General features: G+C 35.9%; 3 long non-coding RNA genes across 6 annotated transcripts; 1 reads left to right on the forward strand and 2 right to left on the reverse strand.

The window, feature by feature from the left end:
* Positions 1-854: 854 nt before the first annotated feature.
* LOC104732985 (uncharacterized) lies at positions 855-2,890 on the forward strand. 4 transcript variants are annotated; one of them, XR_015573767.1, is made up of 5 exons: positions 866-1,086; positions 1,183-1,227; positions 1,858-1,920; positions 2,287-2,406; positions 2,535-2,890. It is a non-coding gene; the product is annotated as an uncharacterized LOC104732985 (long non-coding RNA). The 4 variants fall into 4 exon arrangements; XR_015573766.1 differs by having other exon boundaries at positions 2,538-2,890; XR_015573764.1 differs by lacking the exon at positions 1,858-1,920 and having other exon boundaries at positions 855-1,086; positions 2,538-2,890.
* Positions 922-2,314, reverse strand: LOC147933061 (uncharacterized). Its single transcript, XR_015573768.1, has 2 exons — positions 2,189-2,314; positions 922-2,014 (listed from the first exon to the last, which is right to left on the reverse strand). It is a non-coding gene; the product is annotated as an uncharacterized LOC147933061 (long non-coding RNA).
* On the reverse strand, positions 2,864-10,890 carry LOC104732986 (uncharacterized). The gene is made up of 5 exons (XR_015573769.1): positions 10,710-10,890; positions 3,558-3,631; positions 3,448-3,476; positions 3,247-3,352; positions 2,864-3,159 (listed from the first exon to the last, which is right to left on the reverse strand). It is a non-coding gene; the product is annotated as an uncharacterized LOC104732986 (long non-coding RNA).
* Between the last annotated feature and the right edge of the window lie 6,355 nt (positions 10,891-17,245).

Genomic DNA, 17,245 nt, shown 5'->3' on the forward strand with positions numbered 1-17,245 from the left:
TTAGTTAATCCCAAACTATGGTTAATATAAGAAATAAGTTAAAAGTTTTAGTGTTGGTTTAATAGTTCAAACCCGTCATGCTAGACCCCTCCTGCAATGGATTTAAAGCTTTTAACCCACCGAATATTATTCTACGGTAGTGTATACAAAATATATATACTTTTATTGAAATATTTTGATAAGCAGTCGCATCTGTCCAATACACTTTAGTTTAAATAATAAGTCTAAATGTGAATACTAATTAACATACAGTACATCGTGGTACAAAACTTTTGGTTTACTATATTTTAGAAAATAAAAGATGATCTTATATTTTGTTATTTAATGTCATTTACGTTGTTAGTCATGAAAAGTATTACAATAGAAAAAGTAACGATGCTATATATGTAAAAATGATAACTAATTAAAATTATTAATTATGTAAAATCTTAGTGTTATTTGCAACAAAAACACAAATTACATGATCCTTATTTAAAAAGGGATCTTTTGATCAAGATCCAATTAAGTATAAGATCAAAAATTAAAAATAAACGACATGTTAAAAAAAAAAAAGAATATGATCTGAGTAAAATATTTTTGGAAACCATATTTTTGACTTTATTTCAACACTTATATTAATAATTCTAGTCTTAGATTGAATCATAATACTTGTTATTTAACAATGGTATTTATTATTTGATTTGTGTATCATAATACTTGTAAGTTAATTTAAATGCTAATATTTAAATATGGTTTAATTTAGAATGTAAAAGGCAAACAATAAAAAATGATCTAGCTACAGCCAACAACAATTTAGGGTGACATTGGTTACATGTCATAATAATCATCTAATTTATAAGATTAAATATAAGATTTATTGTATTTTGTACTGGGGCAAAAACAAAATCAGCCGAACTGAAATATGAAATCACGTAAAAGTCATTTCTCTCTTTCTTCTCTCCTTCTTCTCTTTTCATTCATCGTTTCCACCGCCAGTACCACCTTCCTCCATTGAATCAACCGATCATGTTTTCTTCATCCACTTTTGTAGTCTATACTCAACAATTCCATGACTCTGCCTCCGAATTTGTCTCATCATCACCAATGGTTACTTACTTACTTGATTTGATAGATTTAGATTTAGTCTAATCTATCTCCAAGGCTGGTTTCTCCTCAGATTGTGATTTCTTTTTGGTTTTTCAGATGAAAACTTCGTCACTAAGTTCATAAGCGACCAGAATCACTTGGGTAAGTAATTGTAAATTTACTTCTTCTCTTCCTTTCTTTGATTCCGATCTAATTTTATTGTTTATTTGAATGCTTCCAAAAGAGAGTCGTCCAAAAATCACTTAAAAATATGAATCTTCATCTAAAAAGTGGTCGTCAGGTCAGTTCATAGTTTGACAAAAAAAGTTAGTCACTTGAGCTGCATGTTCTCATTACTTTCAAGATTATTCAGATCCAAGTCTGAAATGAGATCCAATCTTATGAAGTATGTGAAATTAGTACTATATATATTAGAAAAATGATACTAATATCTCAAACATTTGATTCAGTAATGCAATTTATTATTTATCATATAAAATTTTTGTTATAAACATGGACTCATCAATGATTAATATTATCATAGAGGTTCCAAAGTATGTACTGGAGAGATTGATAGTATGTTCTTGAGCGAAGAAATTAGCAAGTGAGAGAGCTTCTGAATTAATTAATGGGAGTATTAAATTAAGAAGCAACACCAGTTCCATATAAAACACATGAAAAATGTTAGTACCAGTACCACTATCTATCGCTCATAGTAAGAAACTTTATTGAAATAATCCTACAAAATTAGGTGGACAACTAACTGACTGCTTACTGCTTTATGACGCATAGATTGGGAGTAGTATGGTTGCTTGATTAAAATGCTAGCCTTGAAGGTGTGTGATCTTCCTCAAGGTAGTTCATTGCAAGCTGATATTTTTTACTTATTTTTTTCCATCTGAAACCGTAGATTTAACTTTGCTAGAATTCATTATTTGTCGAGCGATGTCTACAAAATAAAATAAAATAAAAATGATGTGAAAAATAAAATATTGTGAATTATATTGACATAATACTAAATAAAATGTGTACACATTCATGTAGATACAATAAGCAGACTCTCAACAAAAGAAATAAAATTATCAACTAATTAAGAACAAAGATTATCTGATGAAAAATATACCTTTGTGAATGCTTGTGATTTGCTACGCTTGACAACTAATGAATTGAATTTGACAATTGTCAAAGGTCTCACCAAATATTATTGTATATGTTTTCCAGGTACGAAGAACCCTATTTTCTATTTTCCATGAAGTCTCTTGTAAGGCTTCACATCTCGGAGAAAGGCGTGGGATGCAGCCATTGTTATTTAAGTGTTTATCAACATGTATTTGAGAAATGGTAAGTGTACCATGATTTTGTGCCTGCGTTTGATCCCTATATTTATAGGTAATAAGTAGATTAGTGATTAGGTTAAACTGGATATGATATATTCTTAAATTTAATTCTGTTTCGGTTGATTGATTAAGAAGATGCGTAATTGGTGGGAGAAAATATTTGGAGATCAAGGAGTTTAATCACTAATATCGCATAAGATTTTTGTGGAAGGCAAGTAAAATCTGTCTATTTTCTATTTATATTTTTGAAGATAAATGATTTTGGGTTATGTAATTTTCGGATTGATATGGGCTTGGGCTACTTTTTTTTCTGTTGTAATCGTTGGAGCCCAAAATTTAGTGTTTTAGTAAATGGCAATGGTAGGGTTGTAAATAAATTGGAACTCAAGGAATTATTTCATAAATGTTTATGAAAATGTATATATAGATATTTTGTATTTTATATATCAAAATAAATAAAATATATAAAATGTTAAATAAATGAAAAATGGAAATGGCTAATTAAATACAATAAGTCAAATAACCAGAAAACAGTTTTTAAATGTCAACAATAGAAAATAAAACAGTTAATATTCTCTACAAATTAAAACCTTAAATCTTCTCTTGACTTTCTTTTTGATAAAAAAAAAACAACGAAATAACAATATTCTAAAATATATATTTCCTTTTTAGGAATCTATATTTCGTTGGTTTATTGACTTTCATCTTCATTGTCATCCTCATCTTTAACTTACTTCACTTGGACGCACTCCGGACACTTGTAGAAAAGCTTGTCAGCAACTTCTTTCAAATACTCAATTGTCTCGACATGTTCATTTTTCTCGCTAATTAACATTTCAATCACCTTGTATGCTTCCACTAGGCCAAGTTCTTTGACAAAGAATAGACTGCGTGTTTCTTAATCTTTCTTGACCTATTTTTTTCATGCTTGTATCCCAGTTAAATTCTTGCTGTAAGAAAATCTCAAGTTGATGAACTGAGTTTTTTTCAGAAATCTCAATTTTCTGTAGAAGAAGATTAATAACTGTATTGAGAGCTGACTTACCTTGATCGCAGGAACGTAGAGCCCATTTCCTTTTATGTACATGATGTTCACACTTTTAAATCTGACATAAAAAGAGGAAAATAAGAACCAAGAAAATAAGTATGACATACCTTAATAACAATATCATTTACAGATCTGTTTCCCACGGGAAGCCTCTTGTTATGAATTGAGTTGACTCCTAAGACTGCATATAAAAATAGCTTTGTATAATATGGACAATCATCAAAAGCTAAACAAGAAACACAAAGGTACTCACAAATGCGTTAGCCTCTTCAGCTCCCAATCTCAAGTTTCTAATGATTACAAGAAAGGAAATGACTAGGTCAAGTAATTGGAAGCATTGACATGATATAATTATACAAATAAGTGAATAACACACTCCTGTCACAGCTATGTTTTCGTGTCTCTAGAGTGCACCAACATGAGCAGATAATCTATAGTATTCATATCTTCCTAGTTGGTCTTATTACTTAAGAATTATGTTATGCAAGATTTGTATCGCGTTATGTGGCGTAGATCTCATCCCCATGTGTTTTGCAATATAGATTACAATTTATAGTCTTTCCAATAAACCAACGAAATAACCGGAAGTTTTTAAAAAAATCTGTACATATTGAACCATATGGGATCAAGTCCTTTGTAGGTCAGCATTAAAGCACATATATGTGGCTAGATCTATATGTTAAAGTAAAGAGCATAATAGTAAAGAAGACACAAGCTTTGTTAACGGGGTTCGGATAACCTACATCCCCGGGACCAAGTCCATAATTCATTAATTAGAAGTAGAAATTCAACAATACCATCAAAAGATCTCTATTTTATTGATGGTGCGACGCCACACACCTTGTGTGCATCTATCAGAATACCCTAAGACGCGCACCTCTTCATGAAACGCTCGCTTGGTATTTATAACAATTGTTCAACCCTAGAGTTGACAACTTTCCTATTCTAAACCGGTAAACTAACATATTTAGATAACTCTTAAATATAATTAATCCTAATTCCATAACTTGGTAGGATTAGTATAGCTTGCACCTCAAGCTATCTTCAAGCTTATGCCAACATTCTCCCTCTTAAGCTTGAACTCTTTTTTCTTCCAAAAACTCTCCTGCCAATGAGATTCCTCATTTCTTTAAACTTGTTTCTTCCAAGTACTTTAGTCAAGATATCCACATTCTGCTCACTCTTGAGAACATGCTCGACTTCCAGTTGCCCATTCTCCACACATTCTCTTATATCTTATTTTATTTCAAGTTTGATTGATCTCCTTTTGATGTCGTCGAACACTATCTTCATCGCCTTCATTCTTCGATGCTTATCTTAAACAAGATTCAACTTATGAACAATCTTTAATACCAACAAGCTCCACAGAGACATAATCGATAGAGACTTCACCTTAGGAGACTTCACCTTAGTCTTTCTAGTATTTGTGACTGCAGCGGACACATCTTAGATTGATCCCAATCAGCTTCTCATAAGATTTTCTTTTCAAATGAGCTCTATATCTCCTTGCAAATTTCCTTTGAAAACTTATGACTGAACTTAAAATAATCATTGAGAAGAACCTCTTCTCCTTTTTTCATCAAAAGAAATCTTCAAATACTTCAACCTTGATGATACAGATCATATCTCCTTGTCCCTTTCTTTTTTTTGTTTTCCCAAACAACTCAACTTTTCCTCTGTGATCTCTTTTAATCTCTTCAACCACACAATCTTCTTTAGAACTTTGTTAATCACACATACTTGTTTACAAGCTGAAAGATGATCATCTCTTCTAAAAAAATGCTCTCCAATCTAACCTTCAATATATTTCTTCACTACTCTTTGTTTTTGAGACAACTAAACTTCTGCATTTTTTCATCAGTTCTGATGCAGAGCACAATGGAGTAGCAAACCAACCCAGAAAATTATGAAAGTTTGTGGGAATATCAATAACAGTCATATAAAGACACTGGAAAAAACAGATCACGATTTCAATTTACGGTTTGAAAGTTACGGCCACTTTCCCAGAACAGATCCGGAATGATGCAATCTGCAGGCAGTCCAACTTTGAAAGCAAGTTCCCACTAAACCACAAGGAATCAGATGACAATCTTTATATCATTGGAAAGATCTCGCTCTTAATTTTTCAGAACAACTTTCGTAGCTTCAATCCGAGATCTGTAGCAATAGTAACCAAAGAAGAAAGTACCGACCCTAGCAAGAAAACTGTTCTTGAATCCCAGAAACTTCTTCTTTTCATCATTCTTACGATTCCTCTTCTTCTTCTTGCATCTGTTCACTCTTCTTTTTGTTTCTCTTTTGTAGGATTAGGCAATGAATCAAATTCCAACACTCCCTCTTGATTCATTAGCTGAATTCCCAAAGTCCAAACTAGAAAATTTGATCCCACAAGCTACTTCTTCTCCATCCGTTCGTGAATCTCTTTCACGTCATTGGCAGAACTCGTTGGTGAGTTCCCTTGCTCTCTCATTGCTTCAATCTTCACAAGCTTTCAGTTTGCTTTGTCACTCTCTCTCTGTCTCAGATCTCCCTCTTGCTCTTATTCTTCATGAATTGAGTTTTTTTTTTTCGGACTTTGGTGAGCTTCCTTCTTTCTTCTTCTGCAGGTGCTTAGAGCGGAATCACTCTTGTCTCCTTCTTCAATGGAGCTGATTCTTCACATAAGTCTCTTCCGGTTAGTCAAGCCCTCACCATCTCGGTTTTTCTTCATGGACACTCTATGCTCTCCACACAGTCCATACGCAGGTAATTCACTTCTCCCTCTTGTTGATTGTGTGTCCCAATAAGGCAAACATCCGAGCTACAACACACATACAACAAATCAAACAAACCAACAGCTGACTTCACCCCACACAAGCTTATAACACCGTTGACCGGCTTCTTCTTTGAGAATTCACAAAACTGATCAACCACCGATTCACAAGATCCTTGTAGGAATCACGTCATCCTCTATAGCTCCCAAAAGCTTCACCACATCTAAGAATGCTTATCAAATAAGACAAGGCCTCAATATTTCTTCTTATCAACAAAAGTTTCAAGATGGTTGTCTTTTTAGTTCTCAATCTTGCATAGGCTTTATTTCGAGATTGAGAAAACCAGCCTTCGAATCTTCACATCTTAAGCACATTATAGAGTTGCAGTGAGAAATAATTTCAACCTCAATCTCATCGTAGAAGGAGATTCTCAATCCCTTCCTTTGATAAATCTCAGATTCCAAGAAGAGAGCCATACTCGCCGTTAAATTTATCTCCGGCATGAAACTATAGCGTCCAGCTTCTTCCAATCGACCATGACTATACTCGCCGTGACTCTCCCTATCATCTCCATGAACTTACGAATCCAGATCGATGAACCCAACATCAAACATGCCAACATCACTTTTATCTCAACCAAACATCTTCCTCGAGCACAATTGAAACCGCACACCAAGAGGAGGAAACAAACTTTGCTAGTCGTATGAGCTAAACACTCGATCTTCTATTTCTTCTAGCAGCTCTAACACACGTTTCTAATTTTTCTTTACTCGTAGTGAATCACCATTGATGCTGGAGGTGAAGACTCAAATCTCTAATTTTTCAATTATATCCCAAATTGATGTTGTGGAGTAGAGGATCGGCTTTGTCAACACCAATTTCACCATCGTTGATTTAATATTTTGATAGCCATTGAAACCCAAAAAAAAAATCCAAGCCCATGCTATCTTCTTCTCTTCATAAACATAGCTCTTGGTTCAGTAAGCCAGCCATAACAAACCAATCTCTTGTATCTTCTAAGTCTTAGAGAAGACAGACTATCTGTCACGTCTATCTGTCACATTCACAATTTCATTCTCCTCTTAAACACAATCATGAACACTGTAATTCTTATCCACTTCACCTTCCTTCAATAAAACTCTTTTCTTCTCAATCGTTTCCTGACGACGATAATAGAAACAATCAAACAAGTTGCGCTCTTTCTTCATACAACTCCGATAGAACAAACACTTCCTGAAAGTTTCAGAATTATTCCGCCCCTTCATGAACACTCTACCTTCTCATATGCATTCTCCGCTAGCCACAAATCCAGGATCACACCCAAAACGAGAATAATTCTCTATAGGCTCTGATACCAAATAAAGCACATATATGTGGCTAGATCTATATGTTAAAGTAAAGAGCATAATAGTAAAGAAGACACAAGCTTTGTTAACGGGTTCAGATAACCTACATCCCCGGGACCAAGTCCATAATTCATTAATTAGAAGTAGAACTTCAACAATACCATCAAAAGATCTCTATCTTATTGATGGGGCGATGCCACACACCTTGTGTGCATCTATCAGAATACTCTAAGACGCGCACCTCTTCATGAAACGCTCTGTTGGTATTTATAACAATTGCTCAACCCTAGAGTTGACAACTTTCCTATTCTAAACCGGTAAACTAACATATTTAGATAACTCCTAAATATAATTAATCCTAATTCCATAACTCGGTAGGATTAGTATAGCTTGTACTTCAAGCTATCTTCAAGCTTATGCCAACAAGCATGTATTTTGCAGCCGTGACTACAGTGGATATAAAAATTCCCCAATACAATGTGAGCACCAATCAATGGATTTGCTTTACTAATAACATGTTTTCGGTCGCTGCTTTAGTGAATGTGACTTGTCCGGATAGCAAATCGAAAATAGCAAAGAATTTGAGATGATCACCCCTCGTTTTATTTAAGATACGACATGAAATACCTATATTTTCTCCATTTTATCAAATTGCAAATATAAGCAATAATTCAGTAAATTTAAATGATGATTTTTAGTTGCTTTTAAAAACTAGGTATATTGACTATTTTAATGGAACACATATATATTGTACATCTTGTGTACATCTATTATTGTTCAAGTATCAATTACAATATATATATATATATATATATATATTTCTATGTGCAGAAATTTCCCAAAAAAGATAGGAGTCCAAACAAGCTACTTAAAAAAAAAATCTATCACCAATATATTGAAATTGTTAAAGAGCTAACTTTATTCTTTCATTTTTTTCACCAAAAATTGTAATAACTGATTCATATTCTCAATGGTCTTTCATGATTATCATCACAGTAAAATTATCTAAAATCACTAGATCGACTTAGATTTATTTCGAAACACTACCCAACGATCACAAAGAATCTAGTGACATTGTAAGAAATATTCCATGAGCTTCTGGTTGCAAAATGGCTTAGCCTTTGTAGATGATGTAAACACTTTGTATTCAATTACAACATACCCCACAATGTGATGATACTAATTCCAATATTTTCTATACATGTGATCTTGGAGAAAATTAAGCTGGGATATCAATCATATTTCACCAAAAACACTTATTTAGCAATAAAAAAGGGTCTACATGTTAAGATAACATACGTTTTGTAGGATTTGCCAAGATAACTTCTTTTCTTTAATGCTCATATACTTTACTTACTGTTTAAAAACCAGAGAGGAGACCCGCGCGTTGCGCGCGTGTTGCACGGGGATATTTGCTATTGTTAATTTTACAGTTTTCTAATTATTGTTATATTATAAGTTGTTGATTTTTTTATAATTTTGCCGTATTAGTTTGGCTATTTTTGTTGTTTTCTCTTATTCCAATCTTACATTTGTGTGGCATTGTTGGTATCATATATTAATGAATGTTTTTTATTTAGTTTGGACATATTTTTTTATTATTAAATTATAAACTTAAACTTAAACTAAAGTGTGACCAGTGTTATAAACTTATAAATAAAATAAACCTTTTGTTTAGCTTTTCTTTTCCTACGCGTATTCATTTTTTTTTTCTTCATTTCTTTTAACTGTCATACTTTTAAATATTTTTGAAATAAATTTATTTGTTTTGGGTTACTAATAAGTTTGGACCACCTGGTTGACCCAATCATGATATTGAAGGATGGGACCTTTTCAAAACTCAGATCTTTAAATCATTCAATTAAAAATAGCTTATATAATTTTACTTTACATCGCAATTTAGCTCTAGATGTTAGGATCGTTTCTACTGAATTCTATTTTGGTTTCATTGAGTCTTTGTTTTTATATATGACTCATAGTTTATTGATTCTGTGTTAAAATGTTTTACAATTAAGCATAGCACGTATGAACCAAACCAAACCATAAAATGCGTGCTAATTTTGTTTTTATTTCTTTAAGAAGCGATCCGTATTTGTAAAAGATTTTTTTTTTTATGTTTTTAGTTTTTATACACAACATAAAGAACTAAGCATAAGATTCAAACGTTACGTTACATTTGTTAATTGAGGTTTTTTTTATTTGGTGCAACCTTATTCACACGTTCATGGGTGTATGACATAAACATAAACTTTGGATTTTAAGTTTATACATTATTGGGTTATTTTTGTGGGCTCAACAAAAAAAGTGAAATACGTTGAGGTGGAAACTGATATGGTGTTAGAACTCTGACATTCATTGGAACGTTATAGACCGATCCTTTGAAACTCCAATTCATTAGTTGAATAAATTTCTTGATCTCATCAATGATGATCTCCTTATCAGAATATTGGAAATTAATTAGGTAGTCTTCATGGATTTAATTTGATCGAGTACCTTCAATGGTTGCATGTTCGATTTCATTCTTTCTCCGACATTCCTTTCTAAGCCTATTTAATATTGTAAAGCCACTTCGGCTATGAAACTCAGATCAGTTTCTTTAAACAATAAAACACACAAAGTTATTTTAGTGACCATTGAAGGTTCCAGAGATACCAATATAGTTTACATTTTTTTCTTGTAAAATCATTAATCACTAATCACTAATATATGTATAGTTTTTATTGAATTTCAGTTTATATAATTTCAAAAATAATATAATAATCATCTATGAGAAGAATTTAAAACAAAGGGAACAACTCAGCAATAGTATCATCAAATGCCGGCACAAACCCAAAAAGCTCATTCATTGAAACTATAGTTACCAATTTCACACATAGTAAAAAGTGAATTCACGGTTTTTGATTCCTCTCTATACCTAAGACCATGAAATACAGTTTCATTGATTCAACTACCATAATTGATCTCTTTCTAAAATTAAGCTAAATTGTAAAAAAGAAAAAATAACAAATAAAAGCCTAAGTCTCATGATAAAACATATTCCAAAGAATTTGGGGAGTAAATAAGAGGAGAAGAAGAAACCTCAAGTAAAAAAGTAGAAAATCTCAGGAGAAAACTTGTTCCAAAAAAATTGAGGAGAGTAAATAAGAGAAGAAAAAGAAACCTCAAAGTAGAAAACAGAGAAGAAACCACCGAAAAAAATCTCTCGAGAGGTTGACGATCAGAGAAGAAGGCTGATGACTATAATCGATTCAAGGGAATCGGATGAGCTGCTCCTTTTCGTCTTCTCTCCCCAAATTCAATTTTATTTTTGTTTCTTTAATTTTTTCTTTTGTTTTGCCGATGGCTGTAGGTTTTTTTTGCTTGGACTTATATTTTTTTGGATTATAAGATGTGGGCTTATAAAACAATAAAAATAATATTGGGTCACAGAATTTGTTAAATATTAGGCTGACGTGGACACTCTTAGATGAGAGAAAACTCTGCTATTATATGATGTAAAAATGATTAACTCAACTCAAATCAACTCATTACCTAATGAGTTTAGATTATATGAGTTCATGGATTAACCCAACTCATTTAAACAAATGAGTTGGGTTAATCCATGAACTCATTTAATTTGATGAGTTAAATGGTTAAATGAGTTCTAAATGAGTTCTAAACGAGATGATATATCAACTCTTGTAAATCCAAAACTAGAGGTCAAATGTAATAAGATAATAGTGGATTTTGAATACAAAGCAAATTTTTTAAAACTTCTTCCCCTCCTCAAAAGGGTCTATTACAAAGAAAACAAATATTAAGCTTCTCTTCTCTCTCACTCAGCTTCTTTTATATCTTCCAAATATGAACGTTCCAGAAACATATGAACATAAGATCTAGTCAAGCAAAACACCAAGTTTAGAAACAAAATGTGAAGAGAAAACCTCCATGAACGGTTATATTCCAAGATAAAAGGTTTCAGTTAAGGGAAAACAAAACGAGTTATCACCTATAGAGGGATAGAGTATTGGCCATGTGCCGGTAGTTAAACCTGAGAAATAGCAACCACAGCAATAGGTTAGTATGGAAGAGACATGTAACTTCAGGCAGATAAATGGATTTTGCAATTATTGTTGACTAGAGGAACACTAATACCATCTGTGAAAAAGTGAAATAACCCGACCCGTTTTTTTTTTTTTAAATAATCAATACTATATTTAATTAATCATCCCATACTACTTAATTAAACCAACAACACACACATTACCAACCAACCACAATACCAATCATAAACCAACATCCAATAACATGCACAGCGGAAAACATATAACATTAATCAACTCAATATATAACATCAATACATAACAATCCTAACCATTCTATCCAACAACCTAGCATAACTCTATCCATGGTTCCAATCATAAACAATATATATCTGACAACACACAAACGAGACCCTAGTTCATCCTCCTCCTCATCGCCATGATTCCATGATCACACTTTTGCCTTTACCTGCACACCACAAACAACAATTGAGATGCGTAAGTATTATCATAAATACTTAGTGAGGTGATCCTCCCATCTACAAGCTATACACACAAGCAAATTGAGAGTACAACCATAAATAAACCATAACAAACCAGTCATTGCACAAGTCACCCAATAACACATTCACCACACCTATATATCATTACACAAAACAAGTCATACAACCCAATCGCTCAGATAAGCTCATGGTCACGCACTCACCTTAACAAGTGATTCTAACAACAAATATAACCAGGAGAGACTCTGCACGCGCCTGAAACAGTCCAGAAACGTCCTACAACAAGTCACACAACCAAAAGCAAACTTGAAGCAAACTGGACAGAAACATCAGAAAAGAACAGTCACAAAGACGAAACTATAAAATAAAAACCAACCGTTCACTATTAAATCCCTCTGGTGAACAGCTAGCCCTAGACGTCACGAAGCTTCCCACAAAATATCGTGCCGATCAGGAAGCAGACGAGACTACGATCTCAGTTACAATCTCCGATGGTTTTAACTCGTGTCTGAGAAAACGTGTCTCACGAAACTGCCAATAATTCATCGAGTTTAAATCCAAATCTACTTCTGTAAAAAGTATAATGACGATGAAAGACTTGGAAATAAACCTACCAAATTCCATTACCTTTGAAAACGATTTGATATGGCAAAACCGTTTTCTCCCAAACCCTAACGATTCTGCCCCATTTTGCTTTGAACACCAAAAACAAGTTTGGTCTCCCTACTCTTCTTCTCACACGTGAATGAGCACTTTTTTTTTTTTTTTTTTTTTTTCTTTCAGCCATTCACGAAAATAAGAGGAAGGAGGCATCCTTTAATTAATAAATCGACCAGCTTAGTAAACCAACCGGAAACCAAGCCGAATCTACTCCAATTCTCGATATAAACTTCAATATTTCATATTTTCTCGGGATACGGGCGTTACAATTCTCCCCCACCAACAAGGATTCGTCCTCGAATCCCGCAGCACCGTCCATCCATCAAGGATCTCCGTGCCACCGTCAACACGGCCTGCACGTCCCCTGACCGGACAAAACACTGTCAGTCAAGGTTTCCCGTGCAACTATCGCAACAGCCCGCACACCTCCGACTGAACCACAAGGTCTCCCTCTAGTCAATATACTCACATCCTAGACATTATTGGCTCACAACTCTGTGTTTCCCCCGTCCGCGGTCGCAACCAACGAATCATGTCGGCTCGCTATCAGGCTAACCACCTTAAGCTACAGCATCCAGGAAGTCACTCACACTCCTCCCGCTCTCAGGTCGCAACCTTCGAGTCATACCGGCTCACTGCCAGGCCATAGCCTACAGCTACGGTATCCAGGGAGTCTCACACGCCCACTCTCCCCGCTCTCGGGTCGCAACACTCAAGACATACCGGCTCACTGCCGAGCCGCGGCTCACAGCTATGGTATCCAGGGAGTCTCAAAATCTTGCTCTTGGGTCGTCACCCTAAAGCGCGCTCTCGGGTCGTCATCCGAAGCAAACATACCACTCCCACTCTCTGGCCACACATCCATCGAGCTATCGGTATCACATGAGTTGGACCCACACAATCTTGAGCAAACAAGTCTGATGTCATCGAGTATCTCCCGACTAGATCTACCTCAACTCTTTTCATTAATAGGCAAGCTTTAACTATTCATAAAACTTTCCATTTTTAGAAACTTTCCTTTCATAATGAAACTTTTCATTTATAGCAACCTTCTATTTATGGAAAGTTTCCATTTATAGCAACCTTCTATTTATGGAAACTTTTCATTTATAGAATTCCCGAGCTATTTTCTTTCCACTGGTTTCACAATTCCCAGATCCAAAGAATTCCAACTTTTATTAGAATCTCAAATACAATAATCATTTACAACTCCAAACGAAAATAAATAATGAAAGAAAGAAACCAAAAACTAAAACTAAGCGCCGGAATGGGCACCCGGTCCTCCCTTCGGCTGCGCCACAACCTCCATCATCTGCCTTCTTTTAGGACAGAAAGCCCTGATATGCCCCTCCTCCCCCCAATGATAACACACTCGACGGTACTCCAGCGAGTCACCTCCCTTAGGACCGCTTGCCAACACGTGATCCGTGCTCCCGCGCCCATAGCATCCCTGGCCACATTGGTTTGCCACTGTCGTCTCTTCCCGCTTCCTTTTACGCCTTTGCTCCAACTGCCTATCCTTGCTTGGAATGCTCTGCTCCAATGTCTCCTCTAAACGAGCCGCTGGACTGACCACCACTAATTGTGACCTCAAGTCGTCCTCTTTCCCAGCTGCAACCTCAACCAGCTACGCCCTCGTAGCATAGCTCCTCACTCTGCACCGAGTCTTCAGATCATCCCGTAAAGCCAACAAGAACCTCCGCACCTGAGCCGACTCTGGCTCCCATGCCCGGCCTGCATACCCCACAAGCCGACTGAACTCTGCATCCAGCTCCTGCACTGTGCGGTCCCCCTGAGTCAACCCCAAGAACCGTGCCTCCATGCGATCAAGAGCCTCCTGTGGAAAATACTTGGAGTTAAACTCCCTCACAAAATCTCCCCAAGTCATATCCCGCTGCACCCTCCCTGTTGTCACCGACCTCCACCACACTCGTTTATCACCTGACAAGTAGTGCACTGCCAAATCCACTCTATACTGGTCAGGACACCGAAGCGACTGAAAAATATCCTCCATCCGCTCCCTCCACTCATCAGCCACAATCAGATCCGTACCTCCCGAGAAAGACCCCGCTCCCACTCGCTGCAGCTGCTCCATCATTTGCACATACTGAGCGTCCACTACCTCGGCCCCCGGCTGCACACCTGCCTGCAAACCCGCCACAGGCTGCATCGCTGGAACCTGCCCACCTACCACTAGCGGCACCACTGTAACCTGCCCACCAACCACTGGCAGCACTACTGGAACCTGCCCACGAATCACAAGCAGCACTGCTATTGGAAGCCGCACCAAAACCTGAGCTAGCAAGTCCATCAAGACATCCTCCCTGCCTGGAGCACCCTCCGCTGCAACCCTCACACCCGGGGCAACACCGTGACCGACACCGGGCCCATCCGCCCTGCCGCCACCCAAACCAGCCTGGTCTCCAGACACATTAGGATGAACTTGTGACTCCGCTACCTCCTCAATGGCCATGCTCTGGGTCACACTCACACTGGCCTAGGGAACCTGACCTCGTCCCCGACCACGACCACGACCACGACCACGACCACGACCACGACCACGCCCGCGACCAACAACACCCTCTCTAGCCATCTGCACTACCCAGAAGAGAAGGCTAAGCACACAATTCAAAACCACACATAAAGTACACATCTTACCGTGGAATCTCATTGAAGGCTCGAAGAGGATGATACGAGGACTCCATACCACAAGAAAATCGACTAACTACGCGTAATCAATTTCTTCACACAACATCATGCATCAATCAACAGGGAAATAATTCCACCAATTAAATTCTTAAACCGCTCTAAACCATTCACTTAACCATCCTAGAACCGTAAGGGCTCTGATACCAAAATGAAACAACCCGACCCTTATTTTTTTTTAATAATAAATACTATATTTAATTAAGCATTCCATACTACTTAATTAAACCAACAACACATACATTACCAACCAACCACAATACCAATCATAAACCAACAGCCAATAACATGCACAGCGGAAAACATATAACATTAATCAACTCAATATATAACATCAATACATAACAATTCTAACCATTCTATCCAACAACCTAGTATAACTCTATCCACAAAATTTGTTAAATATTAGGCTGACGTGGACACTCTTAGATGAGAGAAAACTCTACTATTATATGATGTCAAAATGATTAACTCAACTCAAATCAACTCATTACCTAATTAGTTTAGATTAAATGAGTTCATGGATTAACCCAACTCATTTAAACAAATGAGTTGGGTTAATCCATGAACTCATTTAATTTAATGAGTTAAATGGTTAAATGAGTTCTAAATGAGTTCTAAACGAGATGATATATCAACTCTTGTAAATCCAAAACTAGAGGTCAAATGTAATAAGATAATAGTGGATTTTGAATACAATGCAGATCTTTTAAAACTTCTTCCCCTCCTCGAAAGAGTCTCTTACAAAGAAAACAAATATTAAGCTTCTCTTCTCTCTCACTCAGCTTCTTTTATATCTTCCAAATATGACCGTTCCAGAAACATATGAACATAAGATCTAGTCAAGCAAAACACCAAGTTTAGAAACAAAATGTGAAGAGAAGAACCTCCTTGAACGGTTATATTCCAAGATAAAAGGTTTCAGTTAAGGAAAAACAAAACGAGTTATCACCTATAGAGGGACAGAGTATTGGCCATGTGCCAGTAGTCAAACCTGAGAAATAGCAACCACAACAATAGGTTAGTATGGAAGAGACATGTAACTTCAGGCAGATAGATGGATTTTGCAATTATTGTTGACTAGAGGAACACTAATCACCATCTGTGAAGAAGTGAAACAACCCGACCCGTTTTTTTTTTTAATAATAAATATTATATTTAAATACTATATTTAATTAAGCATCCCATACTACTTAATTAAACCAACAACACACACATTACTAACCAACCACAATACCAATCATAAACCAACATCCAATAACATGCACAGCGGAAAACATATAACATTAATCAACTCAATATATAACATCAATACATAACAATCCTAACCATTTTATGCAACAACCTAGCATAACTCTATCCATGGTTCCAATCATAAACAATATATATCTGACAACACACAAATGAGACCCTAGATCATCCTCCTCCTCATCGGCATGATTCCATGATCACACTTTTGCCTTTACCTGCACACCACAAACAACAATTGAGATGCGTAAGTATTATCATAAATACTTAGTGAGGCGATCCTCCCATCTACAAGCTATACACACAAGCTAATTGAGAGTACAACCACAAATAAAACATAACAAACCAGTCATTGCACAAGTCACCCAATAACACATTCACCACACCTACATATCATTACACAAAACAAGTCATACAACCCAATCGCTCAGATAAGCTCATGGTCACACACTCACCTTAACAAGTGATTCTAACAACAAATATAACCAGGAGAGACTCTCCACGCGCCTGAAACAGTCCAGAAACGTCCTACAACAAGTCACACAACCAAAAACAAC

This window comes from Camelina sativa, chromosome 12 (assembly GCF_030686135.1).
Source record: "Camelina sativa cultivar CO46 ecotype springtype chromosome 12, ASM3068613v1".
In the NCBI taxonomy this organism is placed as follows: domain Eukaryota; kingdom Viridiplantae; phylum Streptophyta; class Magnoliopsida; order Brassicales; family Brassicaceae; genus Camelina; species Camelina sativa.